Source organism: Salmo salar, chromosome 28, assembly GCF_965601325.2.
Source record: "Salmo salar chromosome 28, fSalSal1, whole genome shotgun sequence".
In the NCBI taxonomy this organism is placed as follows: domain Eukaryota; kingdom Metazoa; phylum Chordata; class Actinopteri; order Salmoniformes; family Salmonidae; genus Salmo; species Salmo salar.
Window position 1 is genome coordinate 22,515,286 of NC_138318.1, and position 17,312 is coordinate 22,532,597.

Below are 17,312 nucleotides of genomic sequence, written 5' to 3' on the forward strand. Positions count from 1 at the left end.
ACTGCAGTTAGAGTGCAGTATAACTGCAGTTCGACTGCAGTACACTGCAGTTATTCTGCAATTACTGCGCCCAAAATACCACAGTCGACTGCTGTTACTGTACTTTTACTGCAGTTTCAAAACTGCAATCTTTTTTGTAATGGAGGTCAATCTGAAGTGCAGTTGTAGACCCTGGCCTATAGGCTACAAGTGAACGTGTAGTTGAAAGCATAGAAGCCAACCCAGGTAGCACATTTAGTTTTTGGTTTCCCATTGGTTCTGGGAACGAAGCCAGAAGATTCCTGACCATTAAAACAGAACGTTTATTTTTTTAAATGTTCTGAGAACGTAAGTGAAAATTTTGACTTTTCTGGGAAATAAAATTTTTAGGTTGCAGGGAATTTCAGAGAATGTTTTTCTATGGTTCCCTGAATTTATTAACATTCTGAGAACGGAAATGATAGGTTATGTAATAACGTTCTGAGAACATGTTTAGATTTTCATTTTAGTCATTTAGCAGACTTACACTCTTAAAATAGCTAGGTGGGACAACCACATATCACAAGCAAAGAAAGTACATTTTTCTCAATAATGTAGCTGCCAGCAGAGTCAGAACTAGAAGGGGGGGTGGGTGTTTCAATAATACTGCTAACTGTTTTGAACCCCAAGCACAGATGGGACACATAGAAATTAATTTGCTTAGGCATTAATCATGCAAACACATTTCTTTTTTTATTGTGGCATGGCGTCAATGAGATTTGAACATATGATCTTCTGCTCTCTACCCATTGAATTAGTCTACAGCGCCACCAGGATGGAGCTGGCATGCCATGTTCTTTTTACTAATACAAAGCTGTCAATTTAAGTCTATTCAAAGAGACCCTATTTTAAAGAGAACAAGCACTCATTAAGATCAGGTGTGGCCAATTAAAGTGTGCAGCCAACACACCTGAACACACTTAGGGCTAGGGGGCAGTATTTGCACGGCCGGATAAAAAACGTACCCGATTTAAACTAGTTACTACTCTTGCCCAGAAACGAGAATATGCATATAATTAGTAGATTTGGATAGAAAACACTCTACGGTTTCTAAAACTGTTTGAATGGTGTCTGTGAGTATAACAGAACTCATATGGCAGGCCAGAATCTGACAATTTGTTCTCCTAAGGGGCATCTCTATCGAAAATACAGCATCTCTGCTGTAACGTGACATTTTCTAAGGCTTCCATTGGCTCTCAGAAGGCGCCAGAAAGTGGAATGACGTCTCTCCAGTCTCTGGGCGAAAAACAGCAGGACATTTTGTGAGTGGTCAGGCTGGGAACAGTGACACTGGACATGCGCGTTCATGTGAATTCTCCATTTTTTTCTTTCAGCTTTTGAATGAATACAACGTCGCCCGGTTGGAATATTATCGCTATTTTACGAGAAAAATAGCATAAAAATTTATTTTAAACAGCGTTTGACATGCTTCGAAGTATGGTAATGGAATATTTACAACATTTTTGTCACGAAATGCGCTCGCGCGTCACCCTTCGGATACTGACCTGAACGCACGAACAAAACGGAGGTATTTGAATATAACTATGGATTATTTGGAACCAAAACAACATTTGTTGTTGAAGTAGAAGTCCTGGGAGTGCATTCTGACGAAGAACAGCAAAGGTAATCCAATTTTTCTTATAGTAAATCTGAGTTTGGTGAGGGACAAACTTGGTGGGTGTCAAATTAGCTAGCCGTGATGGCCGGGCTATGTACTCAGAATATTGCAAAATGTGCTTTCGCCGAAAAGCTATTTTAAAATCTGACACCGCGATTGCATAAAGGAGTTCTGTATCTGTAATTCTTAAAATAATTGTTATGTATTTTGTGAACGTTAATCGTGAGTAATTTAGTAAATTCACCGGAAGTTTGCGGTGGGTATGCTAGTTCTGAACATCACATGCTAATGTAAAAAGCTGGTTTTTGATATAAATATGAACTTGATTGAACAAAACATGCATGTATTGTATAACATAATGTCCTAGGAGTGTCATCTGATGAAGATCATCAAAGGTTAGTGCTGCATTTAGCTGTGGTTTTGGTTTTTGTGACATATATGCTTGCTTTGAAAATGGCTGTGTGATTATTTTTGGCAGGGTACCCTCCTGACATAATCTCATGTTTTGCTTTTGCTGTAAAGCCTTTTTGAAATCGGACAATGTGGTTAGATTAACGAGAGTCTTGTCTTTAAAATGGTGTAAAATAGTCATATGTTTGAGAAATTGAAGTTATAGCATTTTTTAGGTATTTGTATTTCACGCCACGCGATTCCACTGGCTGTTGACTAGGTGGGACGCAAACGTCCCACCTTGCCCAGGGAGGTTAACAAGATAGAGAATAGAGTTTTGTTAATTCTGAGAACGGAATGTATGTTTTTAAATAATGTTCTTAGAATGTTCTTTGAACATTACTACTGTTTTCTTGTGTAATATTCTGAGACCATGACTTTAAATAGAACCATGAGAAAACCTGTAGGAAACGTTTTGGGAAGGTTGTATGCAAAGTTAACATAGGACAACCACTCTCTCACCAAGCTCTAAGAAACATATGGTTCTCAGAACATTAAGTGCTAGCTTGGTAAGCTACCAATATCAGAAAGATATAGCCTACAAAGATGTGGCGGTAGTAGTGGTGTTGATGAGGGCAGTTTGAGGTATTCTTATAGTCAATGTTTTGTGTTGCATTTTAATTGCATTATAAGTGAAAGAGGTCTGGTCCCCACAGTTCTATAATCCAATAGTCATTGATTTTAATCATGATAATGCAACTGTGTGTTCAGGGGCGAAAATCTGATATCCACTTTGGAGGGGACAATTACATGAAATTTTCTCAAGAGCAATTCCTGAGGGGGACACCAAAAGTAGTGCTGTAACACATAGCCTACATTGTAATATGGTAAATGTATATTGAGGAACCAAAGAAACAAGGTGTTTGCCGTACTCCTAACTACCGGTACCCAAAACTACACAACTAATCACAACAGCAATACCATTGCCTTTAACAAATCTTAGTTCAGTCACCAGTTTAAGTTGAGAGTGGGGGTATCCATGGCATTTTCCAATTATGTTCCTATTTTACAAGTCAAAAAATTTGAGAACCTTTCATAATGTTGCCAAACAAAGACTCAACAAACTTACCTGAGACTCCCTGTCTCTGCCAGTCTGTCACTGCATATCTGTCCCCAACTCTGCTGTCTGTGTGCCATCTGTTGCCTGCTCTGCCTAATGACATCATTGTGAAACATTTCCATTAGAATTTCATTTCTTTCTTATGAACATTTTATCAACTAGTCTTTGAGATATTAGGCTACTAGGGTTCTTACTATGCGTTTTGGTGTATTGAAAAATACTCTGATGTCCGTCTTTTATTTTTCTGCCATTTTTCTACCTGGCTGGCTACACACACAGTGTGTAGGTTATTTACAGTAGGAGATGGGCTTCTATCATCTTCAATCATTCTATATGGGCTTCGATCTAAAAGGTAGCTAGCAAATGTGAAACGGATTAAAATGACAAGAGTTGACAGCTGTATGAGTTCACCATTTACACAACATATGCTGCAACCTTTTGTAATTTTAATAGTTTGTTTCATATTGGCTGGCTTCCAACAATAGCTGAATTTGCAAAGCTAGCGAGCACCAATTCAGTTTCAGTGGTGTTTGCTATAATCTTTGCTACCCGGGTTAAATAAAGGTGAAATTAAATAAATAAAAGTTCCCTTGCGACAATTTAGCTTTTGCAATGAGACCATTAAATATATTTAAGACAATGGTAGATGAGAGTGTAGTTCTGTTCAGTTTGGACTTCAGTTTATCGCTAACCTTATCACAGGGACTTTGAAGCACTAACTTACATCATCTGCATGCTCATTCCATCTTTGACGATGCCACATAAATGGAATAGGTACTAGCTAGCTTAATAGTTAATATTTGCGCGCTAGCTCTGCATATTCAGCTAGTGTGTGTGCGCGATTGACTGGATTAACCTCACGGCAGTTACATAGCAAGCTAAGGAACTGGCAGTGGATCAAACCATTGTGAGGCAAAGGGTCGCAATCTTTTGAAACTTAAAAACGCGCTATTAAGTGTCTATAATCAGCACAATTGCTTTCATTGCGTATTATTAATATTATTTAAATTACATAGTTATGTTTCAGTGATATATTGGGGGGGCCAAATCATATTTTTCCCAGGATGGGGGGGGGTCGTGTCCCCCCCGGGATTTCCGCCCCTGTGTGTGTGTTACACTACTATTTCTGGGAAAAGTTAAGTGGATTACATTTATTTGTTAAATGTATTGAAGGCCGAGTAACTTTGGTACAGAGCAAAGCAGCTTGGAAAGGGGATCCCTAGTCAGTTGCACAACTGAATGCATTCAACAAAAAAATGTGTCTTCTGCATTTAACCCAACCCCCGCCTTCATTTGGGGCAGAACAGCAAATTTTTCCATCTTGCCAACTCAGGAATTCGATCATGCAACTTTCCAGTTACTGTTCCAACGCTCTAACCGCTAGGCTACCTGCCATCCCAAGAGACACCTAAGACATTTTAAGTTACAACAATTGTTACAGTGAGTCCTATTTTTGAGTCATTTGCAGCAACACAACATAACAACATGTTAGCAACACAACATGGCAGCAGCACAACATGGTAGCAGCATAAAACATGGTACAAACATTATTGGGCACAGACAACATCACAAATGGCAAGAACTAAGAGACATATCTAGAGGAAAAAGAAATGCACACCTATTTAGGTGAGGTGCTGGCCAGCGGAGCGAAATACTCAAAAATAAAGGAGAGCCGCACACTCTAAGAGCTCAGATGCAAAAATGTAATGTCCAACGTTTCGACATGCAAGCTGTCTTCATCAGGGTATAATCACAAACACTGCAGGGTGACTCGTTTATATAGTGTCAAAAGACACACAGGTGTCTGTAATCATGGCCAAGTATGGCCTAATGTCATTGGTTAATTCTCAAATATTAAAATGACATACAAAGAACAACATACAAAAAACAAATGGATAGCATACGATCATAGATTCAATTTAGACTACATAAGCCTACAAACAATTACAATGGCAAAGTCACAATAATCACAAGAATGGCTTCAGATCAAAGTCTACGTTGAGACCGAAGGGAGCAAGGGTCTTTAAATTAAAGATCCAGGCAGCCTCTTGTTTTAACAATAAATTATCGAGGTAAGAGACAACAATACATCACGCAAAGCAGCCACAACTGTCAGTAAGAGTGTCCATGATTGAGTCTTTGAATGAAGAGATAAAACTGTCCAATTTGAGTGTTTGTTGCAGCTCGTTCCAGTCGCTAGGTGCAGCGAACTGAAAAGACGAGCGACCCAGGGATGTGTGTTTTGGGGACTTTTAACAGAATGTGACTGGCAGAATAGGTGTTGTATGTGGAGGATGAGGGCTGCAGTAGATATCTCAGATAGGGGGGAGTGAGGCCTAAGAGGGTTTTATAAGCAGCAACCAGTGGGTCTTGCGACTAGTATACAGAGATGACCAGTTTACAGAGGAGTATAGAGTGCACTGATGTGTCCTATAAGGAGCATTGGTGGAAAATCTGATGGCTGAATGCTAAAGAACATCTAGCCGCTCGAGAGCACCCTTGTAACGTCTGCTTCCAACTTACACTCTCAAACACATAGATCCCCTGTACGCAGCTCTGTCACGTCCTGACCAGTATAAGGGGTTATTGTTTATTGTAGTTTGGTCAGGATGTGGCAGGGGGTATTTGTTTTATGTGGTTCGGGGTTTAATGGTATATGTATTTATGTAAGAGTGGTGTTTGATTTATGTGTTCCGGGGTTTGGGGGTAATGTTCTTGTTTTGTATTTCTATGGTTTACTATGTTGTGTATTTCTTTGTGTTGGCCTGATTGAGAGTCATACTTAGGTAGCCCTGTTTCACCTGTCCCTTTGTGGGAAGTTGTTGTTGCACTGCTGTGTGTTAGCCTGCAATACTGTTCGTTCGATCGTTTTCTTGTTTTGTTTCGTTTGTGTTCAATAAAAGTCATTATGAGCACTCAACCCACTGCGCCTTGGTCCACTACGTACGATGACCGTTACAAGCTCACTCTCCAGATCCCAATCACCTGAATTCTGATCACCTGTTCACACACCTGTATGTTATTATCACACACTATTTAGTTCAGGTCCTTGCACCCCATCATTGTAAAGCATTGTTTGTTTTGTGACACACTTTTATTCTGAGCTTTGGTTTTCCGTAATTGTATGATAGTGTATGATAGTTTTGCCTGCTGCACTAACGACGCCTTTTGCCTATTCCCTGCCTGTACATTAGCCTATCTGATTTCCTGTTATCAACCTATTGCGTCATCTCCCGGATGACGTTACTAGCCTTTTCCCTGCCTGTACTGTTGCCTTGTTGGACCCTCTGTGTATGACCTTCTGCCTGCCCCTGGACCCAGCTACCTGCCTCCTCCTGTGGTCCTTTACAATAAACACCTGCTGTGCCCTGCACTTGAAACCAGTTCTCTGTCTCCCATCGTGTTCATTACAACCCTTACCTACCGATCTATAAATTACGTCTCCGTAATCTAGCATGGGTAGGATGGTCATCTGAATCAGGGTTAGTTTGGCAGCTGGGGTAAAAGGGGAGCAAATACGATAGAGGAAACCAAGTATAGATTTAACTTTAGCCTGCAGCTTTGATATGTGCTGAGAGAAGGATGGTGTACCGTCTAGCCATACTCCCAAGTACTTGTATGAGGTGACTACCTCAAGCTCTAAACCCTCAGAGGTAGTAATCACACCTGTGGGGAGAGGGGCATTCTTCTTACCAAACCACAATGACCGTTGTCTTGAAGGTGTTTAGAACAAGGTTAAGGGCAGAGAAAGCTTGTTGAACAGTAAGAAAGCTTTGTAGAGTGTTGATAAGAGAATTATCTAATGAAGGTAAATGAATCAATAATCCATTATGAATTAGTAGTTATGTAGCATGGATAATAAACTGTAAGTCAATGTACTGAACGTTAGTCCCATCAAGTCTAGACATGGGTGTGTGAGATACCGGGAGTAGCCTTCAAGGTTCTCCTAATCTATGGGGAAAGGGACAGGCAGTGCTGGAACAGTGGTGGGAGGTCAAGGAAGAGATACAGTTCACCTACTGTCTGTGCGTATGTGTGTGCATAGGTTATCTACTGTTGGTGTGTGCGTAAGCGGAGAGAGGGGATAAAATGAACATCTTTGTTATTTGGACTTCAGAACGTTCTCTGAATAAACTGTACAGACCCTTTGCAGAAAGCTGAGTCCTTGCCTAATTATTAACCCAGTGTCTTACAAACCCTGGGGATTAGTCAAGGCTTATTGATTGTTCATTTATAGCATTAGGGTAGAAAATTCCTTTGACAATTGGTCCTTCGAGCTCGGATCTCAATATCTGCTCCTGTCGGTCCAGGGAGACACCGAAACCGTGCACGGGCGGATGAAATATCCATAGATTAAAGACCTGGCCCCTTGCTGAGGGTTCTTTACAGGCCGGTGGCAAACTGGTATGCGACAGGGGCGGTGACGAGATTTTACCAACATTGAAACCTCAGCTGCAAATAACAAGGTCAGTGCGGTTTATTCCGTTTTTTGGGGGATAGCACCTGTATGATTACATTAAATAATGAATGAGTGATAGCACCTGTATGTTTGCATTAAATGATGAAAAGCAACTGATGAGAGTGAAAGGCAAAAGCTATTGATGTGAGAGTGAAAGGCGGGAGCGATTAGAGGATTTTAATGTGTTAGACGTTGGAGATATCCGGACGGAGTTTATAGCTGGTGACCTGTCTTTATAAGTTTGGGTACAGAAAAATGTTTTAAAGGAATATATTGTTCAGTCAACAGTCACGAGAAAAGACAGGCAGTAAGACCTAAAAGTAAAACTGGTTGCAGCAAGTATTGTTTGGTCTACGCGTGAGATATAAACAATGTGTCAGGGTCCATACGAATGATCATTCTAGAGAAAAAATTATATATTGTGAGAAGGAAATACATAGGGTTGTGATACACATAGAAGTTTTAAATTGACTTATCATTTTTTTTAAAACACACACATAGAATTGGAAGATAATTAGTTGCGTGAGAGATAGATATATTGTTCAGTCAACAGTCGCGAAAAAAGTCAGGTATTGGTTTGGTAAATAACTATAACTTATGGTCGTCTACGCGTGAGATATAAACAATGTGTCAGGGTCCATACAAATAATTATTCTTCAATTCTAGGTTAACCTGTTGAGGACAGACGTTCCACTAGCGGAATCCCGTTCCGCCTACGGAACCCCTATCCAACAGCCAATGGCATCGCACGGCGCGAAATACAAAACCAACTAAAATACCACAATTCAATTTTCTCAAACAATCAACTATTTTACACCATTTTAAAGATAAGACTCTTGTTAATCTAACCACATTGTCCGATTTCAAAAAGGCTTTACAGCGAAAGCAAAACATTAGATTATGTTAGGAGAGTACATAGACACAAATAATCACACAGCCATTTTCCAAGCAAGCATATATGTCACATAAACCCAAACCACAGCTAAATGCAGCACTAACCTTTGATGCTCTTCATCAGATGACACTCCTAGGACATTATGTTATACAATACATGCATGTTTTGTTCAATCAAGTTCATATTTATATCAAAACCCAGCTTTTTACATTAGCATGTGATGTTCAGAACTAGCATACCCACCGAAAACCTCCGATGAATTTACTAAATTACTCATGATAAACGTTCACAAAATACATAACAATTATTTTAAGAATTATAGATACAGAACTCCTTTATGCAATCGCTATGTCCGATTTTAAAATAGCTTTTCGGCGAAAGCACATTTTGCAATATTCTGAGTACATAGCTCGGCCATCACAGGCTAGCTAATTTGACACCCACCAAGTTTGGGGCTCACTAAACTCAGAATTACTATTAGAAAAATTGGATTACCTTTGCTGTTCTTCATCAGAATGCACTCCCAGGACTTCTACTTCAACAACAAATGTTGTTTTGGTTCCAAATAATCCATAGTTATATCCAAATACCTCCGTTTTGTTCGTGCGTTCAGGTCACTATCCGAAGGGTGACGCGCGAGCGCATTTCGTGACAAAAAATGTCAAAATATTCCATTACCGTACTTCGAAGCATGTCAAACGCTGTTTAACCTGTTGGGGATAGGGGGCAGTATTTGCACGGCCGGATAAAAAACGTACCCAATTTAATCTGGTTACTACTCCTGCACAGTAACTAGAATATGCATATAATTGTTTGATTTGGATAGAAAACACCCTAAAGTTTCTAAAACTGTTTGAATGGTGTCTGTGAGTATAACAGAACTCATTTGGCAGGCCAAAACCTGAGAAGATTCCAAACAGGAAGCGCCCTCTCTGACCATTTCTTTGCCTTCTTGATCATCTCTATCCAAAACAGGGGATCTCTGGCATAACTTGACATTTTCTAACACTCCCATAGGCTCTCAGAAGGCGCCAGAACGTTGAATGATGACTTTGCAGGCCATGGCTGAAAAACAGTAGCGCATTTGGTTAGTGGTCGATCTGAGAACAATGAGACTGGGGCGCGTGTGCACGAGACTCCACCATGTTTACATTTTCAGTCTTTGAACAAAAACAGGGTTTCCCGGTCGAAATATTATCGCTTTTTTACAAGAAAAATAGCATAAAAATTGATTTTAAACAGCGTTTGACATGCTTCGAAGTACGGAAATTGAATATTTTTATTTTTTTTGTCACGAAACGCGTGCCTTCTTTACCCTTCGGATAGTGTCTTGAGCGCACGAACAAAACGCCGCTATTTGGATATAACTATGGATTATTTGGAACCAAACCAACATTTGTTATTGAAGTAGAAGTCCTGGGAGTGCATTCTGACGAAGAACAGCAAAGGTAATCCAATTATTCTTATAGTAAATCTGAGTTTGGTGAGTACCAAACTTGGTGGGTGTCAAAATAGCTAGCCTGTGATGGCCGGGCAATCTACTCAGAATATTGCAAAATGTGCTTTCACCGAAAAGCTATTTTAAAATCGGACATAGCGATTGTATAAAGGAGTTCTGTATCTATAATTCTTAAAATAATTGTTATGTTTTTTGTGAATTTTATCGTGAGTAATTTAGTAAATTCACCGGAAGTGTTCGGTGGGAATGCTAGTCACATGCTAGTCACATGTCACATGCTAATGTAAAAAAGCTGGTTTTTGATATAAATATGAACTTGATTGAACAAAACATGCATGTATTGTATAACATAATGTCCTAGGTGTGTCATCTGATGAAGATCATCAAAGGTTAGTGCTGCATTTAGCTGTCTTCTGGGTTTTTGTGACATTATATGCTAGCTTGAAAAATGGGTGTCTGATTATTTCTGGCTGGGTACTCTGCTGACATAATCTAATGTTTTGCTTTCGTTGTAAAGCCTTTTTGAAATCGGACAGTGTGGTTAGATTAACGAGAGTCTTGTCTTTAAAATGGTGTAAAATAGTCATATGTTTGAGAAATTGAAGTAATAGCATTTCTAAGGTATTTGAATATCGCGCCACGGGATTCCACTGGCTGTTACACAAGCGTCCCACCTAGCCCAGAGAGGTTAAAATAAATTTTAATGCAATTTTTCTCATAAAATAGCGATAATATTCCAACTGGGCAATGTTGTATTCATTCAAAGGCTGAAAGAAAAAAATTGAGAAGTCTCGTGACTGCGCATCTCCAGTCTCACTGTCCCCAGGCTGACCACTCACAAACAGAGCTGCTGTACTTTGCCCAGAGACAGCAGACACCCCATTCCACTTTCTGGCGGCTTTAGAGAGCCAATGGAAGCCTTAGAAAGTGTCACGTTACAGCACAGATGCTGTAATGTCGATAGAGATGCAACAGAAGGACAACAAATTGTCAGACAGGGCACTTCCTGTATGGAATCTTCTCAGGTTTTGGCCTGCCATATGAGTTCTGTTATACTCACAGACACCATTCAAACAGTTTTAGAAACTTTAGCGTGTTTTCTATCAAAATCTACTAATTATATGCATATTCTAGTTTCTGGGCAGGAGTAGTAACCAGATTAAATCGGGTATGTTTTTTATCCGGCCGTGAAAATACTGCCCCCTATCCCAAAGAAGTTAACAACGGTAAATAGCATACACATAAAGATTATTAACTAGTTAACAATGGTAAAAGATAATTAGTTGCGTGTGAGGTGAATATATTGTTCAGTCAACAGTCGCGAGAAAAGACAGGTATTGGTTCATCTACGCATGAGATATAAACAATGTGTCACGGTCCATACGAATAATTATTCAAAAATTGTAGGTTAATGATATTAGCGGTAAACAGCACACACATAGAGATTAATAGCAAGTAGACACAGGTTGTGAGAAGGAACACAATAACTACGATAGTAATTTAATGAACATGAGTAGTAAAATCCTCTCAGACGGAGAGGACTCCCAAAGCCCCCACAGAGACACAGAAAGGAGAACAGGATTTAGTAAACTTATTGAGAAAGTGGATAGAAGGGGAGAAAGGGAGGAAGTCGAGAAAAGTGGATAGACAGTCAAAAGAAACGGGGAAATAGATGCTTTAACTGTCACAATCTGTCACATTTGCTAGAGAGCGCGTTAGTGGTACAGTGGTAGAACTCTCGCCTGCCATGCGAGAGGCTCGGGTTCAATTCTCAGCCTATGCATCAGTGGATTAAAATTTAAGGTGCTGATTGTCATTCAACTGTTGGCATGTTTTGCCTGGAAAGATACGGTTGTTAGTGGTTGTTTAAGATATAAACCGAACATTTTGATGGCTTGTTTAGTTTAAATTGAAGAGACAGTTACCTAAATCTAATGAATTATAATGAGCGAATAGGTGATTGCGATAGAATAGTACCAAGCGAAATGGGTTTTTTATTTGAAAGGAGTTGTATTAAGTATTTTATAAATTTAGAGATTTACCATGGTACATTTAAGGTCATAGACATTTCATAAGTGTAAAGCCGAAAGAAAGGAGAAAGTTGTAACATATGTTTTAATCTTACGATAGAGGTAAAGCAGACCGTTGTTTGAGCGCTCGCGGGGATATATTGGCTGTAAAGCGGTTCAGGTTTGGATAGTTGAATCGTAAAAGCTCTGTGATAGTTTCTGGTTATTGATTCTTGGTTTGATTATTTAGTAACACCAGTGGATTGAGAAGACAGTGAGACTATAAGCCAATACCTAGAGAGATTAAAGGACGTGTTCAACGCAAATAGTGGGTTAATAGAACCCCCGGTAGTGGATGGATTTGATGCCCCGTATTATCAGCAATTAAAAATTGCTTTCCTCAGTGGAATGCGTCCCGAGATAAGTCGTGCCATCAAACAGAACCTCGTAGGGTGGGGGCTAGCAGAGCTGAGAGAAGTGAAGAGATATGCAGTTCACTATGAGCAGTATAAGAAAAGTGAGAAAGAAAAGAAGAAACGGAATAGAGCGGATTATTTGCTGACCACTCTAGGAGAGATTGCAGGGAAGGGTAGAGGTGACAGAAAAGAACGGAAAAGCAGGACAGGAGAGAAAGAGGAATTCAAATGTTTCAATTGTTACAAGATAGGACATTTTGCTAGAAATTGTAAAGCACCGTGTACCCACTGCAAGGAGGGAGGCCATTCTCGTAAAGATTGTAATAATAACAAGGACAAGAGAGGCCAGAGAGGGGGTCGAGACAAATACAGAGAGAAGAAGGTCAGGCGCCCACAGCCAGACTCAAAGGAGGATTTTCAGGATTTGGTTATAAACAGTGATTGTGAAGTTTTTGAATTGGCTACGATTGATTTGGCATTACAACAGGAACAGAAACCCTACTTGACACTTTACAGTAATGGGAGAGAGAATTACATTTCGGTGTGGTACTGGGGCGTGTCGCACAGCAATCTGTGCAGATGAGGCTCCCAAAGGGATAAAAAGTAATGGGGAACAGATAATAGTACGGTCAGCAACAGGACATCAATTCATGGAACGGTTATCTGCCCCTATAAGCCTGAAACATGAGTCATCTGGGGGAGAAGCCACTGTCCCTGTTCTAATATCTAAACTATGCCCAGTAAACTTGTTGGGCAGAGATATGATGACGAAACTAAATGTGGCAGTCACTCCCACTGAGAGGGGAATGAAGGCATACATTGTTAGAGACAATATGGTCGTCTGTGGGGATGGGGAACCATGTTATTGGTACAGTCAGGATTTGCTGAGGGGGGGGATAACAGATATTCCTAAAACCTTGATGGAACTCTCAGGACAACTAGTACCAGGACTCATTAAAATGTCTCCCGATGACTTACAATGTACTCTCTGGTATAACAAACACCCAGGTCCAGATCCTGTCTATGAGGAAGCATTACTTAAAACCCCAGAGAGAACTATAGGGTTAAAGTGGTTACACTATGACAGCAATCATGTTGCTGTGGAAGTGGAGCTACTTTCACAGAACCATACCCTGTTCAGAGAGAGATCGAGTCTCCATGTATCTCTCGCCAGGGAGCCCTCAGAAAGGTGGGAGGACATGGGCCAGTGGGTGTCACAGGGGAGGAAAATCACAGACTGGGTAGACATGATTAGTGGAGATCAACACAGTCCCTCAACCGATAGGTATCGCAAGAAGCTAAATTGGAGAGCTAATAGTGTTCCTTCTGTACACCTAGAAGCCATGATATCTTAAAGGGGTATACACACATATGGAATCTTAGAAGTTATACACACATATGGAATCGTAGAAGTTTTGGTTTCTGAGTTTTAATTAAACACGTGAAATTCTTTTGATAGGGAATGTTCTGGGAACCCAGGATACAAAATGTAGATAAAGTTCTTAGCTTTCATTTGTCTAATGTAGTAAGAAACACGGTTCTGAAAGGGTGGTATGACTTTTGACCCCTCTGGTGACTTTTCCTTTGCGGTCTGATCAGCCTCATTGAAAAGCCATTTGGATAGTGAATTTAAGGTCATTTGTAATACTAATTTTAAGGGAATCTGTATAACTGATAATTATGATGGAGTTAAAGTTCTTAGACACAATTGATAATTTGAACCAATGAGAAGACTAAAAGGGCAAAGCCTTAGACTAAGGGTAGGCTTCCTTAAGTCTATTTTCCTAGAAAGATAAGGGTACAATCATTTTCCTTTGTGGCGTCGTTCAGGTTAGTCATTTTGATCTGATTATGTTATTTGAATAACTTTTGACCAGTAGTAGTATTTTTATACATTATTTAGATAAGTGTTTTCCTTTAGGTAGTCAGCTGTTGTTGTATTCAGTGGAAGAGATTTAACACAACAAGGCTGTGGAATTGATATAATAGTATTATTATATTTTGTTGTTGAATAAGTTTAATAATGGTAGACTTATGTCAAGTATTTAGGATATATTCTAAGCCAACAGGACAGGAATATATGACATATGTAGGTGATCCAGGATCATTGAGGGTATCGAGATAAATTTAAGTAGCTATGGAATAATCTTGATATTAACTTCTCTAGGGCCGGCGGGACGAAATCGTCCCACCTACGTAACAGCCAGTGGAATCCTGTGGCGCGTTATTCAAATACCTTAGAAATGCTATTACTTCAATTTCTCAAACATATGACTATTTTACACCATTTTAAAGACAAGACTCTCGTTAATCTAACCACACTGTCCGATTTCAAAAAGGCTTTACAACGAAAGCAAAACATTAGATTATGTCAGCAGAGTACCCAGCCAGAAATAATCAGACACCCATTTTTCAAGCTAGCATATAATGTCACAAAAACCCAGAAGACAGCTAAATGCAGCACTAACCTTTGATGATCTTCATCAGATGACACACCTAGGACATTATGTTATACAATACATGCATGTTTTGTTCAATCAAGTTCATATTTCTATCAAAAACCAGCTTTTTACATTAGCATGTGATGTTCAGAACTAGCATACCCCCCGCAAACTTACGGTGAATTTACTAAATTACTCACGATAAACGTTCACAAAAAGCATAACAATTATTTTAAGAATTATAGATACAGAACTCCTCTATGCACTCGATATGTCCGATTTTAAAATAGCTTTTCAGTGAAAGCACATTTTGCAATATTCTAAGTAGATAGCCCGGCATCACAGGGCTAGCTATTTAGACACCCAGCAAGTTTAGCACTCACCAAAGTCAGATTTACTATAAGAAAAATGTTATTACCTTTGGTGTTCTTCGTCAGAATGCACTCCTAAGACTTCTACTTCAATAACAAATGTTGGTTTGGTCCCAAATAATCCATTGTTATATCCAAATAGCGGTGTTTTGTTCATGCGTTCAAGACACTATCCGAAAGGGTAAAGAAGGGTGACGAGCATGGCGCATTTCGTGACAAAAAAATTCTAAATATTCCATTACCGTACTTCGAAGCATGTCAACCGCTGTTTAAAATCCATTTTTATGCCATTTTTCTTGTAAAAAAGCGATAATATTCCGACCGGGAATCTGCATTTAGGTAAACAGACGAAAGAAAATAAAGCATGGGGTCGACTCGGGCATGCGCCTAAGCCCATTGTCCTCTGATCGGCCACTTGCCAAAAGCGATAATGTGTTTCAGCCAGAGGCTGCCTCGATATCGTTCAGCTTTTTCCCGGGCTCTGAGAGCCTATGGGAGCCGTAGGAAGTGTCACGTTACAGCAAAGATCCTCAGTCTTCAATAAAAAGAGCCAAGATGAACAACAACTTGTCAGACAGGCCACTTCCCATATAGAATCCTCTCAGGTTTTTGCCTGCCATATGAGTTCTGTTATACTCACAGACACCATTCAAACAGTTTTAGAAACTTTAGGGTGTTTTCTATCCAAAGCCAATAATTATATGCATATTCTAGTTACTGGGCAGGAGTAGTAACCAGATTAAATCGGGTACGTTTTTTATCCGGCCGTGTCAATACTGCCCTAAGACTATAGACATGTTGATTTTTCTAAAAATCTAGGAGTGCAACCAGGGAGACAGTGAGACATTTAGTCAATATTTGGAAACAACCCATATTTGATACTGACTGTTATGAGAAAAAGCTACAGACAGATAGAATGAAGGGCAGACGGAGAAGTCCTCCCCGCACTGCTGAAACCTTGAGGGTTGGGGAGTAGCAGGAAGAAAGGAGGGGTCCAGCAGGAGAAGATAGTAAGAGAATCTGGTTCACTTAGCTTTAGGATATTAATTCATGGAGAGACTATCGGCTCCAGTGGCATGTATTTTAGTTTTGATTTTAAGTTATGTTTGGTAAATTTGCTAGGAAAAGATATGATAATTTTGTTGAAAGTAGTTGTTAAATCTTAAAGACGATAAGACACTTGACAGAGAATTGTTACAGGATAGCCAAGGATGAAGGCCCCAGGGAGAATATGTGAGGTCTGACATAAGGATCATTTACTAATCTTACCAAATACATTGTTTATATATGCAGCAATATTGATACATGGGCTGAGCAATGTATCAATAGGAGGGAAGTATGGTAGAGCAGGTGATAGAACAGGTTAGGATAATTACTTAAACACATTTTTTTGTAGAATATCCATTCCAACATTTGGAAATGGACTTATTGAACTATTCCGAAGTGAGGGGAAGAAGGGGTGTTTAACAATAATAGATAAGTACAGCAAATGGGTATAAGCGTTACCAATTTACCTGGTGGACATGATTATGGTAGCTAAAATATTAGGTCAAGATATTATCCCTAGAGTTGGTTTACTAGGATCTATCTCTACATCTAGACGTTCCGCTAGCGGAACACCTGCTCCAATATCCAATGATAGGCGTGGCGCGAATTACAAATTCCTCAAAAATACAAAAACATCAATTTTTCAAACATATGACTATTTCACAGCATTTTAAAGACAAGACTCTCCTTTATCTAACCACACTGTCCGATTTCAAAAAGGCTTTACAGCGAAAGCAAAACATTAGATTATGTCAGCAGAGTACCAAGCCAGAAATAATCAGACACCCATTTTTCAAGCTAGCATATAATGTCACAAAAACCCAGAAGACAGCTAAATGCAGCACTAACCTTTGATGATCTTCATCAGATGACACACCTAGGACATTATGTTATACAATACATGCATGTTTTGTTCAATCAAGTTCATATTTATATCAAAAAACAGCTTTTTACATTAGCATGTGACGTTCAGAACTAGCATACCCCCCGCAAACTTCCGGAGGAATTTGCTAACAATTTACTAAATTACTCACGATAAATGTTCACAAAAAGCATAACAATTATTTTA